Source organism: Chlamydotis macqueenii, chromosome 17 (genome assembly GCF_036417535.1).
Source record: "Chlamydotis macqueenii isolate bChlMac1 chromosome 17, bChlMac1.mat, whole genome shotgun sequence".
Classification (NCBI taxonomy): Eukaryota; Metazoa; Chordata; class Aves; order Otidiformes; family Otididae; genus Chlamydotis; species Chlamydotis macqueenii.
In genome coordinates, this window is record NC_141572.1 from 3,640,530 (window position 1) to 3,662,814 (window position 22,285).

The 22,285-nt window shown below is 44.8% G+C and overlaps 1 protein-coding gene across 6 annotated transcripts in view; it reads right to left on the minus strand.

Annotated features, from left to right (window-relative positions):
• The window catches only part of PITPNM2 (phosphatidylinositol transfer protein membrane associated 2), a 136,265-nt gene that overhangs the window by 100,525 nt on the left and 13,455 nt on the right, over nucleotides 1-22,285 (minus strand). For all 6 annotated transcript variants that reach the window (XR_015260491.1, XM_086761920.1, XM_086761923.1 and 3 more), the window contains exon 2: nucleotides 20,466-20,565. The gene's annotated coding sequence lies outside the window, so the exon portion shown is untranslated. The remainder of the gene's footprint in view (nucleotides 1-20,465; nucleotides 20,566-22,285) is intronic.

The window sequence follows — 22,285 nt, forward strand, 5'->3', positions numbered from 1 at the left end:
CCCATCAGACATGCACCAGCCCTCAAACGTGCCAGTGGAAACGCAAATCCAACACCACCATGGCAGTAACTCCGGGCACCTTCTGGTGAAAAATTTAATGAACCAGAAAAGCGTGGAACAGCACCAGACTGCAAATTAGACATCAACTCCAAATCCTTTGAATAAATAAATATATACGCAGTTTAGGATGGGCTATGCTGAAGGCTGGTGAGACCTCTGGAATGATGACAACTCAACAGAACCACACTTGGGAAGGAGATGTGGAAAGCAGTGCAGGCATACTGCTAAATTTCTCTGGATTCTTCAAGTGGTCCTTTAGAGCTTCACGTTAGCCGATTAATACATCTACAAGCTTGTAGCTGTGAGCAACTTCATTTAAATTAGATCTCTGAAGCATGAACTGGCCAAACTGCTCAAATTGGAAACAAAGAGGAAATAATAGGTATTAGATTAACCAAGTAAAGATATATCAATTTTAATTGTAGAGCTATTCAAAGCAGAGTACTCTGGAGAGGAAAAAATACTTTGCCTGTCTCCTTGGTAGTAGTAATGCTTAGGTTTAATCTGCAGTGTTGTCACTCTACAGAGACGGAGTGCTCCAAGAATTTTAATGCCATACACCGGACTGCAGGAAGCAGGTCGAGGGAGGTGATTCTGCCCCTCTACTCTGCCCTGGTGAGACCCCACCTGGAGTACTGCGTCCAGTTCTGGAGCCCCCAGCACAAGAAGGACATGGACCAGTTGGAGAAGGTCCAGAGGAGGGCCACAAAAATGATCAGAGGGCTGGAGCACCTCTCTTATGAGGCCAGGCTGAGAGAGTTGGGGCTGTTCAGCCTGGAGAAGAGGAGGCTCCGGGGAGACCTGATAGCGGTCTTCCAGTACCTCAAGGGGGCCGACAAGAAAGATGGGGAGAAGCTGTTCAGTAGGGCCTGTTGTGATAGAACAAGGGGTAATGGGTTTAAATTAGAAGGAGGTAGGTTTAGATTAGATATTAGAAAAATTTTTTACAATGAGAGTTGTAGAGCACTGGAACAGGTTGCCCAGAGAGGTGGTGGATGCCCCATCCCTGGAAACGTTCAAGGCCAGGCTGGATGAGGCTCTGAGCAACCTGATCTGGTTGGGGATGTCCCTGCTCCTTGCAGGGGGGTTGGACTAGATGACCGTTGAAGGTCCCTTCCAACTCTAACTATTCTATGATTCTATGATTCTAAGTCAACCCAAATTTCAGAACACCAAAGCCTGTAACAAACAGTCAATCAGGACAAGCATAGTAGCTGGAAGCATTTTAAGTTTGGAAATACACAAACATAATGAAAACTGCAGCAGCACTACCAGTGCACTCTGAGAATTGACGTTACGATCTGAAGGAAAGGAGAACATCTCGGCATTCGCTATCCGCTGCATGATTCAGGAGCCTGGCACGTGCACTAACACCTGACTCTCTCTGCTAATTAGTGTCTTCTACCCAGAAATAGGGGGAAGGGAAAGACTTTTGGAAAAGAAAAATTACACCAGAGATATTGTTATAGCAGTTCAGAATATTTCCAGTAATGCTTCAGATGCTGCAGTGAGAGATCTTACCCAACAGCTTTCGGAAACAAGGCGGTAATATTTATCATCATCACCTTCGCCAGCTCAGTATGCTGAAAGCACACAGAGAAAAAACACGCAGCCTTGGAATAGTTAAGTGTTTGGTTTTGGTTTTTCTGTTTTTTTTGTTTGTTTTGTTTTTTTTTTTAATTGCTGACAACTGAATCAAACCAAAAGCCAGTCCAAGAGGACAGCCTTTGTAAACCACACCAGACCTTCTCCCACAGCAAACGATAAACACATTTTGGCAAAAGAACAGAACTGCTCCAACGTCCTGAGCAGACATTCTCCAGATTTCTAAAGTTTTCTTTCTGAGCGTCGACTGAAGAGGCTGAATCCCAGACTCGGCCTGAACAATGCGGCCCGAGTCTCAGACACCCCACACTGCCTGAAGGCCATCGTCCTCCCAGCCCGACGGCACTGGGAGGCTTGGTACACCACGAATACGGCTATTCCTGGGAAGGGCTCCTTCAACTGGTGTTTTCCTAAGCAAAAGCTTATGAGCAAAGGGCCTCACTGCTCTCTAGAAAGAGCCGAGAATCAGAGCTCAGACTGAGGACGAGTGGGAGCCGGCCTGAACCCCGCATGAAAATTAAGTGTCCAGAGGCAGCTGACAGCACCTGCAGTTATTTTAAGCAATTAACTTCAGAAAAACACTAATAAGTAAGGTTCATTCCTCCTTTCTCACAAGAGTACAACTTGTACTTAACCTTCCTGTCACTAAAGAAATATTCCATTTAAGAAAGCAGCACAGTATCAATTTAACACCCCAGCAAACAATACCTGTGCATTGTTAGGCCTGTTAACCTTTGATTTACGACTACTTTTTTTGTCAGTTTTGTTTTTTAAATTAAAACCCTTATATCCTGAAGGGTAACAAAGTTCACTCTATTCAATTAACATCTGCCATAAATAATGCACCACCGGAAAGTCAAAGAACATTTACAGAGCACTAAAAACAGGTGACTGAGCATTAAACAGTCTTTCTCGAAATAACTTGGAAGATAATAAGGATCTGAAAACTGAACTCTCTTTGCGCACGTTTTTGGTGTAAGAACACTCAGGTACAAATCATTTGTTTTGCGGTTGCTGTCAAGAGACCCAAGCAAGATGGCGCAGGCTCTGCGCTGCGGGAACAGCTGACGCAGGAAGCGGGGCTTCCAGGGACGGACAGTTTGTTGACCCCATGTGTAGGTTATAACACTGACTGACCTCCCAAAGCAATTTTCATTAACAAAAAGTTTCCAAGACCAGTCTTTCTCTTTCCCTAGCCCCAGAGGAAGCTTAACACAAGACTCCCGGAGACCAATCCTGCCCTCTCTCCCCTTTTAAAGATGAGAGAATCAAGTTCAGAAGTTTTTTATGCTGTATGGGTAACAGGAGAAAACAGCCAGTACATCACACAGCATTGGCTTCCCTGCCCATGGGAATGGTACGGGCTCGGTGTAAAGGTTGTATTTTTTATTTACATGAATCCACAGACCTCACTGCTATCATGTTCAAGTACTCATTGCCACTTCTGCACCATTTTAAAAAGGCAAAGGAAATAAAAGGCATAAGTTATCTTCTAAAACAAGCACTTTTTTGTGATGAAGTCTTCAGTGAAGAAACACAAAACACAATCGCAACAAGAGCTCAGATTGCCGCTTTAGACTCTAATGGCTTCGTAACAGTAATTAAGGCTGCTACTTAACTTCATAACTGTGCCACAATGCATTTATCAAAAGCACGTTACCACAACGGACACATTCGCTCTTTCTGCCCTGTTTCGACAGCCCCCTTTGGACACTATCAGTAAATAAAATCTTCTGTGGTCCAATTAAAGAAAGCATAAATCCAAATCATTTCTCTGTGGCTATCGTGTTTTGAATACGTTGCTCTGTCAGATTTTTAAATGGAAAATGGATGTTTTGAATACGGTAAAAAACGTCCCCTGAACAACTCTGGGATGCCGAGTCTTTAGCAAAGGCCGCAGGAAGGAAGGAGTGCTAGTCAGGGAGCTTTGTTTTTATCACAGAAGGAGGAGAGGTTTTGACAGCAGAGAGACTATTGTCAAGTGCGTTTGGCCTCACGTCAAATCTCTGCCTTGACAAATTGGACTGGGAGTCCTTTCACAGGGAAAGTGCACGAGAGAACATAGCATGCAACGCAGAGCCATTTCTCCACTTCAGCGAAAAGCAGAAGGGATTTATGGAGCTCTCCTTCCCTTTCCTCCCATCCAATTAACTCCAACAGGCTGCAATAAGCACGGCACAGCAGCACTCCGCAGGGACACGTCCATCGACGCGAGCGTCCTCCTGCTCGTCCCTTACCCACGCAAACCCCACGGTTTTATTGTGGGGAATACAAATTGCCGCTGCCAGCTGAGCTCCAGGAGGAGCGGCACGTGTGCGAAGCTCACACTGCGTAATGACTGCTACCAACGTGGAAACGTGAGTGGGTGAGTATTGGCACGAACCGTGCAGAGCGTAGCTAAAATTAGGGCTGGCGATATGTAAAATCATAATATCCTCTGCACCTGGGCAGCTCCGTGCGCTCTAGCCCAAACATGCTTTAACTGGAGGGAGGGTAAAAGGGAGAAGATGCAAAACACACAGGACCTTCCTCAATTTTTTCCACCAAAAGAGGTTTTGCATTAGCCATCCTGCAGCACAGCTCAGAAGACTGAAGGGTGGAGATAACCAGGAACACATCAGCCTTTCTTTGAGCACTTGAAAGGTTATTTTAAACCAAATAGGTACTCTGTTCTAGCAATGATCCTCAATCTTTGCCATACTCTGGTTTTGCCATATACTCCTCCCTCCTATCTCTTATCTGCTACCGTGGAGAAAATTTGGCAGTTTCCTTAAATATAGGATTATTAGTATTAGGTCAGTATTCGAGTCAGAAGTAAAAAAATCCCACTTCATACAAGGGGTGCAGAGTGCTTAGCATCCCTTACCAGTTAATCGTGTTGTTTACTCCCTTGCTGTGGAAGGTTTTACACTGATGAGCTCCGACTGCTCCTTGGTACAGGGAGAGCTGTGGGGCAGCTCTGTGGCGCAGTTCTGCCCACCCCAATTTTACAGTATCCTTCACAAAAATCACTGAATTTCTGTAACAATATCAGAGAGGCAAAGCAGCCAGGCAGCATGCAAAGGAGCTCTTGGGTTTTTGTCACTGGGTTGCAGGGGGTGAGGGGGAAGATTTGTCAAGAAACCTTCCGGAAACCCCGGGGGTGAAAGGACTGTGCTAGAATGGGCTACAGAAAATGAAAAGCATAATTCAAATGCTGACATGTACTTCACCAAGCTGTTCTTTAAACTACATGGGAAGGAGCTGTACCAACCTCCATTTAAAGAAGAAAAAAGGAGGAAAAAACAAAAAAGCTTAGGTACAGTATTATCCAGGGGCTGCTCCTGAAGCCACCATCCAGAAACAGACTACCGAGCTTTCATTCAATAAGGTACTGCTACAACAAAATTACCTCCTGGGTGCTAATGGTCTCTTAGTTATAAACAGACTCTTTAAATAAGGAGAAAAAAAAAAAAAAGAAGTGTTTACCAAGGAATTTGCCACATATTTCCTTCAATAAATCCTTCCTCCATTCAGTGCTTCCCAACAGGAGATAGTCTACCAACTATCATCACCACTAATTCTCTCCCAGCAGGAGGAAGTAAAAAAAAAAAAAAAAAAAAAAAAAAAATCAGACCATAAAAATATCTCTTTTATCTTAGGAGAAAGTTACTATGAGCCTTCATGCTGCCTGGCTGATGTCTGTGCACACGGATGGTCCCCTCTTTCTCCATTAATTGCCAGCAGAGGGAGAAAGGAACAAATGCTGACCGTGTAAGGTGCATCCAGAAACTCAAGGTAATCATGCTAATTTAGTTTTATTTATAGTAAGAAGTATTTTATTTATTTGATTTTATTTACACTGAGAAGAACAGGTCCAAAGGCTCCTGGCAAAAGCATCCCGTTAGGACAGCTGGGTAAGTTACCACCACGCTGTGCCAGGTATTCCCCTTCTGAACCACCTACTCTTGGCATATGTCAGGAAAGGAAAGAAAAAAAGAAAAAAAAAAAAAAAAAAAAGATTCCCTCTAATTTCCCAGAGATCCTGACAGTTCCTACCTGCTTGGTTTGTTCTCTGCCAGCTCCATGTCACTGCCAGCTCCAGATTTCTTGGCCAGTGCCCTACTCCAGAGAATCTCTCACTTTGGGGCAGCCAACTCACTTTCCAGTTGAGTCAGAGCAGCGCGACTGGCTGCAGAAACTCAGGAAGAGCTGTGCGTGACACCGTGCAAGGAGTGCACTTCACAGGCTCCCACCCAGAGCTCAAAACTACTGGAAACACCCTTGATTTCCAGACTTTCCCAGCCCAGCACACATGCCAGAGACAAGAGAAGACGTGCCAGCTCTCCCCAGGACTGCTCACACCTTCCAAGTCCAGGCGGCAACCGAGCAGGACCGCTCGTCACGCGCCTCAGCGCTGCACTGGTGGCAGGGTGAGCACGTGCCAGCATGCAAAGTCTCCCAGATGCAAGACCCCGCTGCCAGAAGAGCTCACCAGGCACGGTGAGGAGCTGGAGGGAACAAGAACCGGCCAACCCTCCGTGCCATCTGCAGGTCTCTTGCATCACACCCCTCACAGAACGCCAGGATGTCAGACTGATCTGGAGAGACGTGGCTTGGACTAAGCTGGACTGTGAAATCAGCCTCCACGGGGAACAGGGTAGCAGCCCTGGGGCTGGGCAAAGAGTTGGTAAGGCAAGGAGCAAGATACATTTTCCCTAAGCAAAGCCTAGCCAGAGAGATGGGCAACTTTTGTCCTCCAAATGCATAAGCTTATTCCTCATAAAAAGTTTACACAGACTAAAGGAACTACCACTAATAAAGTTTTATGGTTTCTTACACACAGTCCTCAAAGGAGTCCCAGCAAAGCTCTGCAGGCGGCCACAACAAGAGTCTGGGATGTTGCTGCATCCCATCTGAAGGGGGGTGAATTCCTGCTGGCAACCAAAAGCATCAAACAGATACTCAGGATATATTCAGCCCCAAATCAGAAAAGAAGAATTAAAAAAAAAAAAAACAAAACCCAAAGAAAACCAACCAAACCTAAACAACCACTTCATCCATGCTTGTAAGCTGGTCACACCCTTAAGCTCTCCAGAGAAGTTTTACAGCTTGTAAAACCCTCATGATTCATTTGGAATGAAACCACAGACTGTGCTGCAGCGGCAGAAGTGTAAGGTTTCGCGGGGAGGAAGGGATGCCTGAACAAACTGGGCTTGGAGGGGATGCGCAAAGAACACTAATACCTTTCAGGGCCCAGCTACAAACACAACAGAGGGGGGAAAGGAAGGGTTTCTGCCCCATATCCACAAGACACTTTATGCAGAGAAAAGCACACTGCTTTATTTATACAGAAATTTTCTTTTCCGCGCGCACCAGCTGGCTCTCCATTATCAGCCCCAAAACAACAGGGCACAGGAGACCACTTTAACAAACAGCATGAGCAGGCAATACAAAGGCGTGGAGCAAGGTTTAAAGCACAAACGGTCCAGGCATTCTTGTATTTTACACAAGGTCATTCACTGGGCCTTTATACTTCATTTATCAAATTATATCTGAATTGGTACAGTCATCCCGATTCAAGAAACCATCATGCATCTTTTCCCTTCAAAAGGGGAAATAAACACTTTCTCTGGAAAGCATTTTGCATTAGAGGATCTCCGAGTCCTCCTCCAGCACTTTGACTCGTAAAACCACCCCGCAGACAGCCGCTTACCCTGCAGATGGCCTCCAGAGGCGCAAAGCCGTTCGGAGTTCTGCTCATAAAGGCTGGGACAGTCGCAGAGCCACATCTCCAATCTACGCCTCCTCCCTCGAGATGCACCTGAGCCAACTCCACACCCTGTCGCCCTTAACCAGGGGGATTTTATAGCCTTGATTTTTCTAGTGCTTTCCTCGTCATCACAAACATCCCAGCATTTGCTCACAAGTTGTGCCATTAAAAACAAATATGCTGCCACTCCAGGGCAGTGGAATTTGCTGCAGAAAATCAAGAGAACAGCACTCTCTTGCCAGCCACCGGCACCACCTCCCTCTAACTCAAACCCAGAGGCACGTTACAATTACATTATTCCAACTAAATAAAATTATTTTCTCCTGTTCCAAGACATAAAACAATCACATTATTATGGCTATAGCCACTGTGATTTAATAATTTAAACAAAAGACACATACAATGATAGGAACATAGTAAGTAGCACAGCACTTCATTACAGCTGGAACCACTATTTATGATCCCTGAAACTAAAGACTGTCTTGAAAATTATATGCCCAAATGTGTCACTTCAAAATTATAACTTAATCATACAGTGTTCAGCACAGAGCTTTGAAGAAAAAAAAAAAACCCCACTGATCGTCTTTTGGTTTTTTCCAGGGTGAAGAAAAGCTCTGAGAAACAATAAATCATTTAATGCATCGGTGGAAGCAGCTTGCTTACGAAACAAGATTTGCAATGCAAAAAGTGAATCATGAAGCATCACCTTCCCACCTCACCCTGCCTCACGCACTGCCATTGAATCCTGTCTCCAGCTCGCCCACGGCCTCCTACGGCAGGTCAGCGCCAGGGCCGGTCGCCCATTTCTCCACCAGCTGTCTGTAGGAAAGGGTTCACCCTGCTCTCTCAGCTGCGCGAGGAACGAGCTGTAAAGGCAAGGCAGCCACCCAAGATCTGCAAGTGCCCTGAAAGCTCTGGGCTACACTGTACGGAGAAGTTAATCGAGTAAAAATGCTTTGGACACGTAGCCACAGCCCACATACAGTCCTTTGCCAAGACTGAGGACAATATGTTATTAACTAAAGTTTAATTATATCCACAAACATACATTTCTAGCTGAGGCATACAACCACGTCTCTGTAGATTTGTTTGTTCTTCTAGTGGTCCCATTAAGAAATTAGTTCTGTGTTCACTTTCATAGCCCAGAACACACATTTATCTGGTGTTTGCTCCTGTTTTGTTTCCATAGGAATTTTACTGGTTCCATATTAATTAAATTATGTCAGAAACAGACAACACTTCACAAAGGATCCTCTAATCAGTGGCTAATAAGGGCGGGCTGCAAGACGGCATTTATGTAACATTGGTAAGATTATTTTCAAAACACAAAGCACAGTTTCAAAGAACGAGCTATTGTCTCCACACCAACCAAGTGTGGAAATTAAGCAGATCTTAATTATTACATTTGCAATGCTTTAGATTAGGGGAGATCAATTTCCAGCAAGTATCATTCTCCGTAGAAAGAAGAATCCAGCTACCTGTAATGTATTTGAAGAGAGATCTTTCAGGAAGAATGAGTCAGCAGCAGACACCTAGCCAGGTCTCCGCAGCCAACCAACAACTGCTACACGAGCTTCAGCGGAGAAACCTTCGCACTCTCAAAGACCCAAGCGGAAGGCAATCACGGTGAAAGACTGCCCACTCTCCCCAAAACAACCCAGTAACCCGACTGCCACAGAAGCAATGCACGTCGCTCTGAATATTTTATCTCTTCCCACACTCTTTCAAGTGCATCAACCCTCCGTGCAAGCGAAGAGCGCGCACTCCATTCTAATGGAAGAGGCAGAATTCAATTAACGACACCAATCTTTAAAAGTCAGTAGAGACTGCAGAAATGGCTCATTCGGGAAATTTTTCTTTCTGAAAGCTTCCATACAATCAAGCAACTATCGCAAGCATTTATTTATTAATACAGAAAGATTTATTTATGAGAGATCTGCAATCAGCTTAATCTCTGAAAGCGCAGCTTTGATGTAGTTTAGCTGCTGGCCAGAGTTTCTCGTCTGCTTTTACGTCAGGAAGCAGTGTCTGTTAGCTGAGGGGTTAGCTGGGAACAGCCCAGGCGACACCTTGGCACTCACTCACCTCAAGGCTGCCAAAGCCGGCAGGCAGCCCGCAGTCACCCAAGCTTCACTTTCATGCCGGGCTGCGATACGGTAGAGGGAGAGAGGCTGACTCCGTGGGCAAGGAAAGCTGGTAGGTGGCACAGCCAGGGCATGCGTGACGGTGTTCATGAAAGGAGCCAGAGAATTGCCACTTTCCCTTAAACGAGCACAGCAAGCAGAATTATGACGGGCTGCTAGTGGAAGGTAAGTTATCCCAAGCCTGCTTTTCTGTGAGAGGAAGACCAATGTCAGATGGCTGCAGTACAGAAGATGCAATACCAGCACATCCACTGTCTCTGCTGGGCATGATTTCACAAAGCCTGAGCAGTCAAAAAGCACATTTTAGGTCTTCAAGGAAGCAGATCCACATACTGCCTCGACTCTCTCTGTTACAAAAGACAAACTCAAATGAAAGCGTTGCCCAGTTCCCAGGTCTCAGGATCCTAGTCCTCTTCAGCTTGTCCTTTATCACTGGTAAACAGCCACGGTGATAACAGTAAGAGTAAGCACCGCTGTCTAGGGAGACGGCAGGTACCGCACTGAACGTACCACAAAATTAAACACAACCCTTGCCATCATAGAACAAGTGCAGATTTAAAAGCAAGGGCAGTTTTTCCACCAGCAGTAGCTCCGGATCACAAAACTGCTTCCTGCCGTCCCACCTCCTGAACTTCCTGCCACCCTGTCCAGGGAATACACCTTTGTCCTTGACCACGACCTACAGAAAACAGCCATCCGCCCAGACACAAGCACTACGAAGTCCCTCCAGCACAGAGTGGTGGGACAGTCCCTTCCCTCCAGGACACCAGAAGTTCAGCTCTGCAGAGTAGCAGTGCTCTACCCACCACGACCTTGCGAAGGGACACCCTCCGTGCCGTGCTGCTTCTGGCTCCTCACCATGAAATCACTGGTACCAGGCCAAAATTGAGCATCCGTGTCCTCAGAACATAGGGAGGGAGAGAATTGCTCATCACTGCTTCTGACACAAAACAGCAGAGTCAATGACAACAGATGACATTTTGCATATTAAGTATACTCATAAAAAACTTTGAGATGTTAATGTTTGTCACTGCTGTTGTATCCCGCAGAGCCTCTTCCCTGAGCCCCACAGAATACAGTAGGGTGCTCAACGGAGAGAACATACCAAAAGACTGACTTGAAACAAAAGAGAAATGGCTCAAGAAGTTTGTTCCACATGCCGAGGAAACAACCAGAAGGAAGAGGAGATAGTATTTTAAAAGTCCACCTGAAGGAATCGCATCAGACAACTGCCTAAGAGACAGTACAGTCAGTACAGTCGTGCCAACCGTTGACATGGCAAGACTTGCAATATTTCTGTGTGGGCTCAGGTGCTGCTCTTTCTCATCCAGGAGGCTCAAGCAGAGGCAGGATGCTCTTGGGCACCCACCTCCACGCGACTGCCCATCCACTGAATGTCTCCTCAGCTCCACAAACTGCAGGGACACCCTTGGCTGCTGCTGCCGTGGCCACAAAAGGGACAAGAGTGCTCATCTCTCCTCAAGAGGTGAGTACCTGTAGGGCAGTAACCTCCTGGGGTGCTGGGGAGCCCCTCAGCTGCTCAGGCAGGAGCATCTCTGCCCACATCCTCTGCTTCCATTTCACGCCATAGTCTCTCGCCAACACAGCTGCTGATTAAAGCTTGCTCTGACATCTGAAGACTCAAAGGCAAATTAAAAAAACCCTACACTTCTTAATCTGATTCATGCTTTTTTAATGACCGGAGTCAGTATCATGTGGAAAGCATCTTTTGCAGGATACTACTTTGACCGCTGCCATTCATAAATATAAGACGACTTGCTAATGCTCTGCTGAACTTCTCACTGAAGTATTTATATCAGCACCCCTCTATTTTTTTTCCAACAACAATCTAATTCATGTGCCTCTTACCTTAGCTATGAAACAGCACGTCAAATCCAAAAATCACAGCTCATTTAGATAAATGGAACTGGGCACATCCAGCGAGTCATTCCTGCTGTGACATTTCTGCTATTGACAGAGTTATTTCCAGGCGCAGCGTGGGCAGGGAACTGGGAGGACTCGCACACTTCAGCACAGTCACTGCCCCTTACTGAGGATGCACAGGAACAGCCAAATTTCCCAAAGGGACTCTACCTGGGTCTAGTCACATGTTAATAAGCATTCTGTCAGCATTTCCCAGAAATAACCTTCAACAGTTACCTGGAAGCATAATCCACCAAAATAAACGTCAAAATAATAAAAATATTTAAAAATAACTTTTACTAGTATATTATGTTCTAGCTATATATAGAATAATTAGTAGACAAATGAGAGTCATTGATCAAGGGAATAGCTCAAATTAATTTCAAGGTTATTTTCTTAGACAGGTTGTTTTATAAACACAAGTCCTGCTGTCAGAAAGTCTCCCTTTCCTCATTCTTTGTGACTCTCCACGAGCTCTTAAGAATACAGCTGAACACTGTGGGGCTCTTTAGGACTTAAGAGCACCCCGCGGAACCTAAGCACTTTGTAGGCGATGAGCCGAAGTGAGCCTATTGCTCTAGAGCTTAACAGTTAAATCATTCAGAATAGATTAAAACTTCCAATCAAATAAATTGAAAGTTCTCTTTCAGCACTGAACGGTTCCCCTTCTCTCTAGGGCTCCCTTCCCAAATTCCTTTCTAATCTGAACAACTGCGGTATCTGCATCCTCCTCCTTTTTTTTTTTTTAATTTTTTTTTTTAGATAAACACAACTGCTGGGATGAGGCAGATATAGCACAGTCAAAGGATTTTCTTTAGACACTCAGAGCACTCCTGATCTGCGCGTAGATTTCAACTCATCGTTCCTCATAAACGCAACGGATACAAGAGAGAGTCTGTCCACACATCTGCTGGTGCATCTTTCTCTCTGCTCACGGCAAGTCTGCGCACAGAGATTAATGCAAACTTGTACTGCAGAAGGTACAGCCTGAGTAAGAACTGGTACTTTTCAGACAGTTTCCACTTGAAGCTGTAAAGCTGAGATACAATCAGAAGCGGTTACAACCATGCAGCCACACTCGTCAAAACACTTTTGGTGCTAGGGCTCAGCTGAGGTTATCTCGCTGATAACCTACATACCCCTCGGGGACGCATGTGCAATGCGTGCATCCGCGCACTGGTGTTCCAAAGGACATAAACCAAAACTTGGCTGCAGCACGTTATTTCCCAGCACTTCCTCAGAGAGCTGCACGAGGCGTGCTTCGCCCAGCCTTCAGAAAAGAAGCTGGGCTCGATTTAGAGGGACGTATGTGCTTTATATAAGTGCATACGTAAAGATTTGCTACTACCTATTAACAATTGTTAGCCTTCCTGAAAATCATATTTTCAGCCAAAAAAAACCTCCACATCTGCTTATTAAGACAAGGCTCTCTATAGCATATACCCCAGAAATTAATCATTCCTCTATCAGGGACTTGGTACTCCACTAAGAGCCATCACAATGTAGCCTGCTTCTCAAAAATTAACTCCATGAGTCAGTCAAAAAGATATGCAACATAAGGATTTTCAAACATTCTCTCACTCAGAATTCTCTCTTCAACCCTTCTCTCCAACAATCAAGCATCTGTTAGATCTGGCATACACATGCAACCTATGCTGCTAATAAGTCTGACTGGAGAGAGATATTGGGGCTCCATCTGAAGTTGTAGAGTGGGTTCTCTTCAAATTTATGAAGTTTTGCTTTTGGCCTCAGTGGAAGTAGGATTAGACCCTAAATAGGTCCACCCACAATGACATCAGAGAGCTTTAAATGGATGAAGGAAGACATTACAAGGAAACAGACTCTCAAAGTAGGGTAGTTTCATCAGAGAAGGGTGTATCCTATGCAATAAAAAGAAGTTAACTTCACCCTTATCTGCATTACATCAAATATGTCTTGCTTCCAAAAGCCCTTAAGGCTGCAGAGTTTTCAGTTACCTTTTCCCCTTTTCCATTAGCATTAATACCCTTCCTCAGAAGTCTGCTGCTAGCCGCTGCATGGTCTCTCTGGATATCTTAAATTTAATTCTCCGTCTTTCTGACTTTTTCCACCGTTAGAAGGACATTTATCAGGTTAAGCCCAGATTTCTTCCCCTCTCTTACCAGCAGAGTTTTGGATGACTAATCAAAAGACTGCATATATTTTAAAGATCTAATTCTCCCTTCACTATTTATACTAGTCAATGTCACTTTGACACTATTCTGGCTTTCAACTGCAAAAAAACTTTGACTTAAATTCCCTTAAAATGTACATGCTCTCAATAAGCAGACAAGAGTGCTATTCGCTCCATCTTTCTCTCCCCTAAGTCAGCATTAGCTGTCACCAAAAACACAGTAAGCATTTTCCTTCTTGGGAACTATGTGTTCCTGCAGTTATATTCAGTGGACCAGAAGTCTGGCACCAGAAAAAGAACTATCTGATTTCTTGGACTCACTGCAAGAGAACCTGTCTTGGCCAGATACAGTTATTACCACCAAGAACCAAGAATTCAGTTAAATTAAAGATGCCCTAGGCAGTGAATATTGGCTATACAGACAATGATCAAGCACTCACCCACTACAGATATCGCTTTGGGGTTTTGACAGCTCTTTAAAGGGTGTTTCTTCCTGCACTTATAAATAACTGCGAGTAAAACACTCACTTTGTAAGTTAGCTTAAAGATTTTCAGAGCTGCCATGCATTAATCAGTACCACTATTCTAGTAAGTGGAAAGCAGTAAGCAGCTCTTGAGAACCTTTCACATTTGTCTCTGTTTTCAGTTTGTTCAGATTCCAAAGTACATGTCAGTTTACTCAAGGCTGAATTTACTATTTCTGTCATGATTTGTATTGCCTTCTTTCACCTATATTCCCTGGCATTTCTCTTTCTATGCCAAGTGCACCTATGCCTCAGGGAAGGGAGCGCTGCCGTGTTCAGCTGGCTGATCCTGGTGTGCCGATACGCCGACGTTGCAGAGAGCACTACCTCTGGGCAGCAGCGAGGAAAAAGTACAAAAAGACAAAACAGATACAAACCATCTTCCTAAAAATCTGCTCAAGGCAAGAGTTTTCCACAGATCATTTTGACCACGGTTTCCATCTTTTGGCTCGGCACACGCAAGCCAGTCCTCAAGCAAAAAAAACCATCTCTGACAACTTCCAAGCAAGTCAGGTCCCACCTGGATCTGCCTCTGCTGTAAGTGGTCTCCTCTCACCTCATTAATCGCCCCTTTCCATTGCACTGTTAAGGTAAGAGCAGCTCTGCCAGCACACACCTTGCTGTCCCCCATTTCACAGGAAGGGCGCCAACGGGAATTTTATCGAATGTCACTGTGACTTGCATAGCGTCTGCTCTACACTATGCACAGAACAACCTTCTCTATAGAGCTTTTCCATGAGGGGTTCTTCACCAGGTCTTATTTTTAAAGAATCTGGGCCAAGTCATCCCTGCTGTAGCTTTAATGACGTCAATGAGCTACAGCAGGGGTGAAATTGGGCCATTATTTTTTATGTCCATATGTCGTGTGCCCATTAAAGAAAAAAAAAATGCAAAAGAAGATAAAGGAAGAAAAGGAAAGTTATTCAACCAAAAGACTATCCTGTGCAGAGACTAAGATCTAGATGCGGAATGTTTCCCTCTTGTTCCTGCTGTAGGTTTATAAATATAACAGTTTATGGAAAAAGAAATAACTTCTGTAGTGTCAAGGTACAGCGCGAGTTCTGTAGTGACAAATTATACTCACATTTTGTATCCTGTTTTGGTAAAAAAATAACAAACCAACTTTATCAGGAAAAGGTCTCCTCAAAACTCAACAAAAGTAAGCGACCCAGTTGCCAGTAATTGTTGGTTTCTCCACTGTCAGCCAGCGTTAATCACACTCAGCATATCAGCACCTCGTAGTAAAGTCCCATGGAGCTTGTTCTGAGCTCATTTCTTGGGTAAATCCCAAACAGACTTATACAAGTACCAAAAGCAAAAATATGAGATGTAAGTTTAAACCTAAGCAATGTTTTCTGTGAATATTCAAAGCCTCAAACACCAGCATGGAAAGGGATGCAGCTGAGGAAACCAGGCCTGCCAGATGTAGGACACCAGCTGTGACTAACAACAGTAACAGCCACGGCAACACATCACGACTCCGTGCTGATTTTCAGAAGGCAGAACTGTGTCCTTCATCTCGAGCGAGCGCACATATGTGTTTTCAACCCACCCTACCCCAGACCATCAGGCCCTGCCCTGGGCTGCAAGCAGCGACTCCAGCTAGCCAAACCACAAGACACATCACAGCCAGCGTGACCTACTACCAGAATTTCTCAGCTCCGTATTTAAAAGCCCACTTCACTGACATTTAAACATATGAGTAACCACATCCATATGAACATAGGTAAAATTGCTCACCAATATTCTTAGAGTCACGCCAATATTCCTTTAAAGCTAGACAGCAAATTTTTCAGAAGCATGCAGGAACAGCGCCAGATCACAGGAGCCTGGTGTTCAGGGCCCTGCCTTTGTAGATAACTTCTTTCAAAGCTTAATAGAAGATTCCTTTGAAATCTTTGACTCTAATTATCTAAGTCTCAGCTTTAGTCAAAGACTAAGTCTTCTTTGTAAAGGCCTTATTTTCCCTTGGCATTAATGAGTTGTTTTTCCCACAATAAGCCAGAACGGTTTGGAGTTTTGCTTTTTTTTTTTTTATTTCTGTCCTCCTCCTCCATTCCAGCACTGGAATCAAAATAACTTGGGATGGAAAACGTGTGACCTCCCAAGCCTTTATTTACAGTATCACAAACCACAGGGGAAGGATCTGTCCAAGTTTTCCAGCTGGAATGGGAACAGCAAGGAAAGACATGCTCTCATTTTTGCAGCCGTGATATTTAACACATCACAGTGGAGAGAAGGCTGGGGAGGAGGTAGGGGAGTTAGAAGCGAGTAATGCCATAGAAATATTGGATGAAGAGGTCTCAGCCACACAGGTAGGTTCACATGATTACACCCCATCTCCCTAGGAACAAACAGCTTGGTATGTGCAAATGTAATTGCAAAACCAGTCCGAAACATATTTAATGGGACTGCTTCTTGACTTTTACATTATAAAATACTATAAAATACAGAAACCTTCTGGACTTCACCTCAATTTGTATTACTGCTGTGATGATCTCTCTTATAGAATCATAGAATCACAGAATGGTTTGGGTTGGAAGGGACCTTCAAAGGTCATCTAGTCCAACCCCCATGTCACCATCCCCCAAATTACTACAACAGAGACTTTGTCAAAAACAAGAAGCTTACAAGCAGCGCAACTTCCTCATGTATTTAAACAGCTCACGCAAACACAAGTGAACGAGGTTTAGATCTACAGAAAGCAGCAGGAAACTGTCAGTTAGTTTGTGGTTACAAACACACCAGTGTCACAGCTCTTTCCTCCCAGTTAAATACGTATGTCTAAACAGTTCCTCATGTCTAGTGTTTTTATTGTGAGAGGAGGAAAACAATCAAGAGAAAAAACTCACCCGTATTTCCACTAGAAATTCCATAGTGCCAGACTACACAGGAGACTATCTTTTTTGAAAACGGATCTTTCTGTACCTTTCCAAACATTTGTCCTAGACTGTCAGGTCTAACTCCGTTTACCTGTAACCATCTCCTGTCCTTACCCGATCCCATTCCCCTCCCGTACCTGTGAGCAGCTCCCCCTTCTCCCTGCCTGGCACTGTGACAAGCGCCACACTAACCCCCAACCTTACACACCGAGATAGGGGAACGCCACAATTGTACTGCTGCGTTAGGCTGCCAAACAGAGTTCCTCTCCTTACCAGTACAAAAGCAGCCATCACTCAGCTCTCTGAAGTTTTATCACCTTGATCTAACTCAGGAGGACAGATTTCTCTGCGTTCAGTTGGTTTCCATGAACTCACCCCTTCAAAGGGGTACAAGTCACACAGTAAGTGCCCAGGTAAGTACAGGGTGCGAAAAAAGTATGATTCAGCCCCAGTTTGTGTCCGTATAAAAGGGCAGAGGGCTCTGGAAGGGGAAAAGCTTATCACATTACACAGCCAGGTGTGGAAGTGTACCTAAAAAAAAAAAAAAAAAAAAAAAAAATCACACCACAGCATGGCATGGACACAAAGACAGGTGCTGCAGGCAAGGCAGGGAGTGCTAGAAGGGCATCAGAAGGAACCAACTGCAAAGCAATCCCGTGGTTCCTTTTGACAGGATGCCATACATTTCTCCAGTGATGTGCACAAACTGTTTAGAGGGGACAGCACTTTCCCAGAGCACCAGACCTCTGTCCCCAGCCTGCCTCACCTTATCAGGCTAAGGCACCCTGTAATTCCACCCGCTTTCACCTCGTCTGCTTTCCCCTCGTACTAGCCTCCTGCCCAGCATCAGTCTCTACCTCTTCTTACAGAGAGAAACACTCACTCCTCATCCCATCTAGGCTTCTGCAGTTGCAGGACCAGTGGAAACACAAAGAGGCAGTGCAGTGCCCCTGGACAGCTAGAAGCAAGGATGCCAAGGGATGGAGCAGCACGTACCTCCTCATTCTGCATCGGCATCCTCCATCTCCCCGTATCACGCTGCTTCCTTGCTAAGGTCCCACAGCCACACTTTGAACATCCCAGGCACTTGCAGCTTGCATACACACACATGGCCCCTCGGATTCTGCTCTGCCTTTCTGCTTGCACCAGGGATTGAGGATGCTTTCCTAGATTTTGAAATAATTCTATGCAAAATACTCCCAGGTATGACTTGCAAAGAAACCTCCTCCCATCATTTTCACTCTGTCCAGCAGCTTGGATTCAAAGGTTTTTTTTGAAAAACAAAGGGCTGCACAGGGATGCTGGCAGAACAGAGGGGAAAACTACCCGGTGCCTACAGCATTTTCGTGGACATTGCAGTTCAGCTCTTTGTTTTCATGAACGCTGCGTTCCTGATAATGGGTTTTAAACCCATTTTTCTCCTTGTTTCTTACCTGTCAATCCATGGACATTACTTGCTCTCTAGTGACGCAAGCCACACGGATTCATTTCGCTGTGAACACAACTCCAAAGGCAGCTTCCCCTCAGCTGCTCAGGAAATTAATGACCAGTTGGGTGCCTCTCTTACCAAGAACGTTAGCCCTGTTAATTCCTTCAGGCAACTGAAATGAGTAGAGCCACAGCCTCAGGGCAAAGCAAACCCTAAACATTGCTAAGGACTGCATTTCTTCGCTGTTAATTCAGAGAAACATACTCTCCTTTACAACAGCTGACAGGGGAGCGAAGATGGAGTGCGTGAACTGAAGTAAGGGAGGCAAAGCTCTTGGGGCATGTTCTCCCTCAGCACAGGAGCACAAATTCACATGGCAATTAATGCCTCTACGAGCATAATTCCTCTGTTAAAGCTGCTGACAGCAGCTTTTTGTTCCCAGGGAGACCTGTCCACAGCTCCTTCAGAGAGCTGCAGTGGGCAGAAGAGAAGCTGCTGGGCTCCGAGGAGGAAATCAGGCATCCCAGCGAGGGACAAGCTGCAGCACTGGGAGCAGCCTACCCAGGCTGGCCCTTGGATCTGTTAATCCTGAGGAGAGAGGCTTCAGGAAGGGAACAGACACAGAGAATGGCGATAAATTTATTGGGAGCCAATTTCCAGACAGGACATAATTAAAGTATTCAAATCAGCCTTAGTTTTCAAGGATTTCTGGTGAAGGTATTGCATTTTAATAAAGAGTGAGTGTCACTGCAGTTTCAGTGTCACTGCTGCGACCCTGAGGTATAAATCCAGAGAAACTGAAAACACATTTCAGTCTGGGAAGTGAACAGTCTCAGATCCAGATTCATTTATCCATTCTCTGTTCTTCACAGCAATTTGTTGCTCTTAAAGCAAAAACCAGCAATTTTTGAGTTACAGCATCCAGCAGCAAAAATGCAAAGTTGCTACACCATAGTGTAACCACAAAGAGAAACACTTGGCGGAGTTAAGAGTTAAAAACACCCTTTCTGATATAGGAAAAAAAAACAAAATTGAGTGGTGAGGAATGCACTGGAGGAAAGTAAGAAGATGTAAAACTACACAGTCAGGCTGACACCTCATCTACTGAAACACTCATATTCAGCCACTAATTTTGTAGGCAGATTTCATACTATGATACCCATTTCTAGAACTCACAGAGAAGAGGTTTGGGGAGAGGTGGGCACATACATAGTGAATCCAGAAGAAACACTCCAAAGGTTACAGCATGAGAGAGTAGCAGGTACATACATTCATAAAAAGCTTAAAATCTCTTAAAATTTACTTGTTAAAAAACACCATAAGGTACTTGCTTCCCCAAGTACTAGGGAAGTACTGCATGTACTCTGTACTAGGGAAGTTCTGCATGTCAATTCTCTTGGCAATGTAAAGCAAATTAAAAGTTCAGAGGGCAAAGAAAGGTAGAAATTAATAGCAATTTTATGGCAATACCAGAGGCTGTCATATTTCACTGTTTATTTAACACAAAATGCAACAAGGTTAAGATTTTAGTGGGGAAAGACCCACATAAGACTTACATACACACAAAAAAAAAAAAATATGTTAATTGCATATTCTGTGCAGCCATTCCCCTTTTTAATTTATTTATTTGAAAGATTTTTAAATAAACAAGGATGCTGACTAAGGAGAATGAAGCAGGGCGCATGAGTTTTCTCTGAAAAGGTTTATTACCAATACATCTGTCTATGCAATTTAAGCCAAGCATGTCCTGTGAGTGCCAAGCCCTTCTCAAAGACAACTCATACAGCCATTCCTCCAGACTCCATTTTACCGCGTTTCCCCCTGAGCATCTATTCAAGTGGAACCCAAGCTAAGGTTAATCCCCTCTCTCATCAGCAGTGAGCTAGTATCCATGAGACTCATTACCATTCTCCCTAGTAACATCTAAATGTTTGGGTTTTTTTTCTGATACAGAAGAAAAAGAACAGCCATCCAGCTGAAATGCCAGAACCTACCTTCTGCAAAAAATCTCTCTAGATGCTTCTGAATGCAGGAGGGAGTAAAGACAGCATTGTCGAAAAAGAATGTCACTGTTGGTCCACATGTGTCAACATCCTAGAGGAAGACAAAACACAGTTGCTTAACTGCTGTGCCCATGGGAAATCAACAGCAAGAATAAAGCTGCATTATTTTCACAGTTATACCATGCTAATGGCTCCTATGCAAACAGCACAGCTACAACATTTTATAATTGCACATCAGAGTTTCTCTGCAGACATCCCTCTGGTATGTCAGAAATTCAATACGTGATAGTAGGCGGCAATGAGCACCTCAGGGATTTAAAGTGCGTTCCAAGCCATGAGTCATCACCATCTCCAACTCATGGAAATTTAAAAAAAAAAAAAAAAAAAGGAAAATAAAAGAAAAAACACACACACGCATTGCACTGACCACTCTCACGTGCTCTCTCTGCACAATACCGTAACTTTGCCCTAATGCATTTCCCTTTTAAGTAGGGTGTTGAGCAATTTTAACGAAGGGGACATCATCACAGACAAACATCACATCGCAGCATTCTTCCAGATAGCTCCCCGGAGACCGGGCACGATCCCGCATTCGAGGGTGGAAAAACAGCTGGAGCTGCCTTTATAAACCTTACAAGCCCTTTCACAGCCGGACGACAGCGAGAAGGCACCTCCCATGGCTGCCACAAGAGGATGGGATGGCAAAGACAGGGGTGCAAACGAGGACAGATCCAGCTCCCTCCCCACGCTGCTCGGGAAATGTCAACCCCAGGCAGCCCATTTACTCTTCGATTTCCAGTCATCAGCTACCTGCTTTCCCCCAAGGCTGATTTTTGTCAGGAGAGTTGAGGGCCAGAAGGAACTTGTAACCGTTACCTGCCGAGCAGCCTAAGTGGTTTGCTTCGTTATGCCAAGCAGCTCGTTGCCTTTCCAAGAGATGCCTTCAGGCAGTCTCATCATTACCTCCAACCACTGGAAACTGGTTTTAATGCTGTTTCTAAAGCATCTGGTTCGCACTTGAGGGCACACACATGCAACTCCCCCCTCCCAGCCATCATTCCCCCCTCTTCTTAGATCTCCCTAAGTATATTCAAGTTCCTTTAGGTAGTCTTTTAATTTCTTGGCTTATCCGTGGTTTGCCTGCCCCCGCTGTCCTCCAGGCAACAGCCAGAAGAGAGCAACGCCTCTCGGGAGCACAAGGTCTGGCGGGGCAGATGGAGAAGGGAAGGCTGGAGTACTTGCAGCCGTTCCCCTGACAAGTGACTCACAGGCAGCCAGCACGGCTTCAGGAAGTCGACAGAGATCAGAAGACAGCTTGGCTACGCGTGCGAGGAGGACAGGGCCTCCACAGCTCCCACACGCTCCTCAAAATCACCTGCTCAGATTAAAGCTGCCTTTAACTCGCTGAACTCCCCACCAGCAGAAATATTCCTGTGCCCTTCAGGTCGGGAAGGGCACAGTTGTCCTTCCCAGCAGCAGCAGCTGTGTTTTGCACCAGAAATGTGCAAATCTGGGTCCACATCACACAAAAAAGGCATCTCCTCACTGGGACCTGGATCCAAGCCTTAAGACCAGCACCCACAACCAAAGGCTTATATAAAAAAATAAACAGAACACCAATGTACTCTACTCCTTGCCCCAAAGCACCCAAAATCCTTGGAAAAAACACTGATGCCTTTAGCTGCGATACCCTGCTTCAGTTAACAGATAGATTTATGTCTTACCAACAACTAAAAAAAAAGTAATTGCTCTTTACTCTTGTACCTTCTTGCACAGCAATTTGAAAAAAATAATAGTGCTTGTACAGGTCA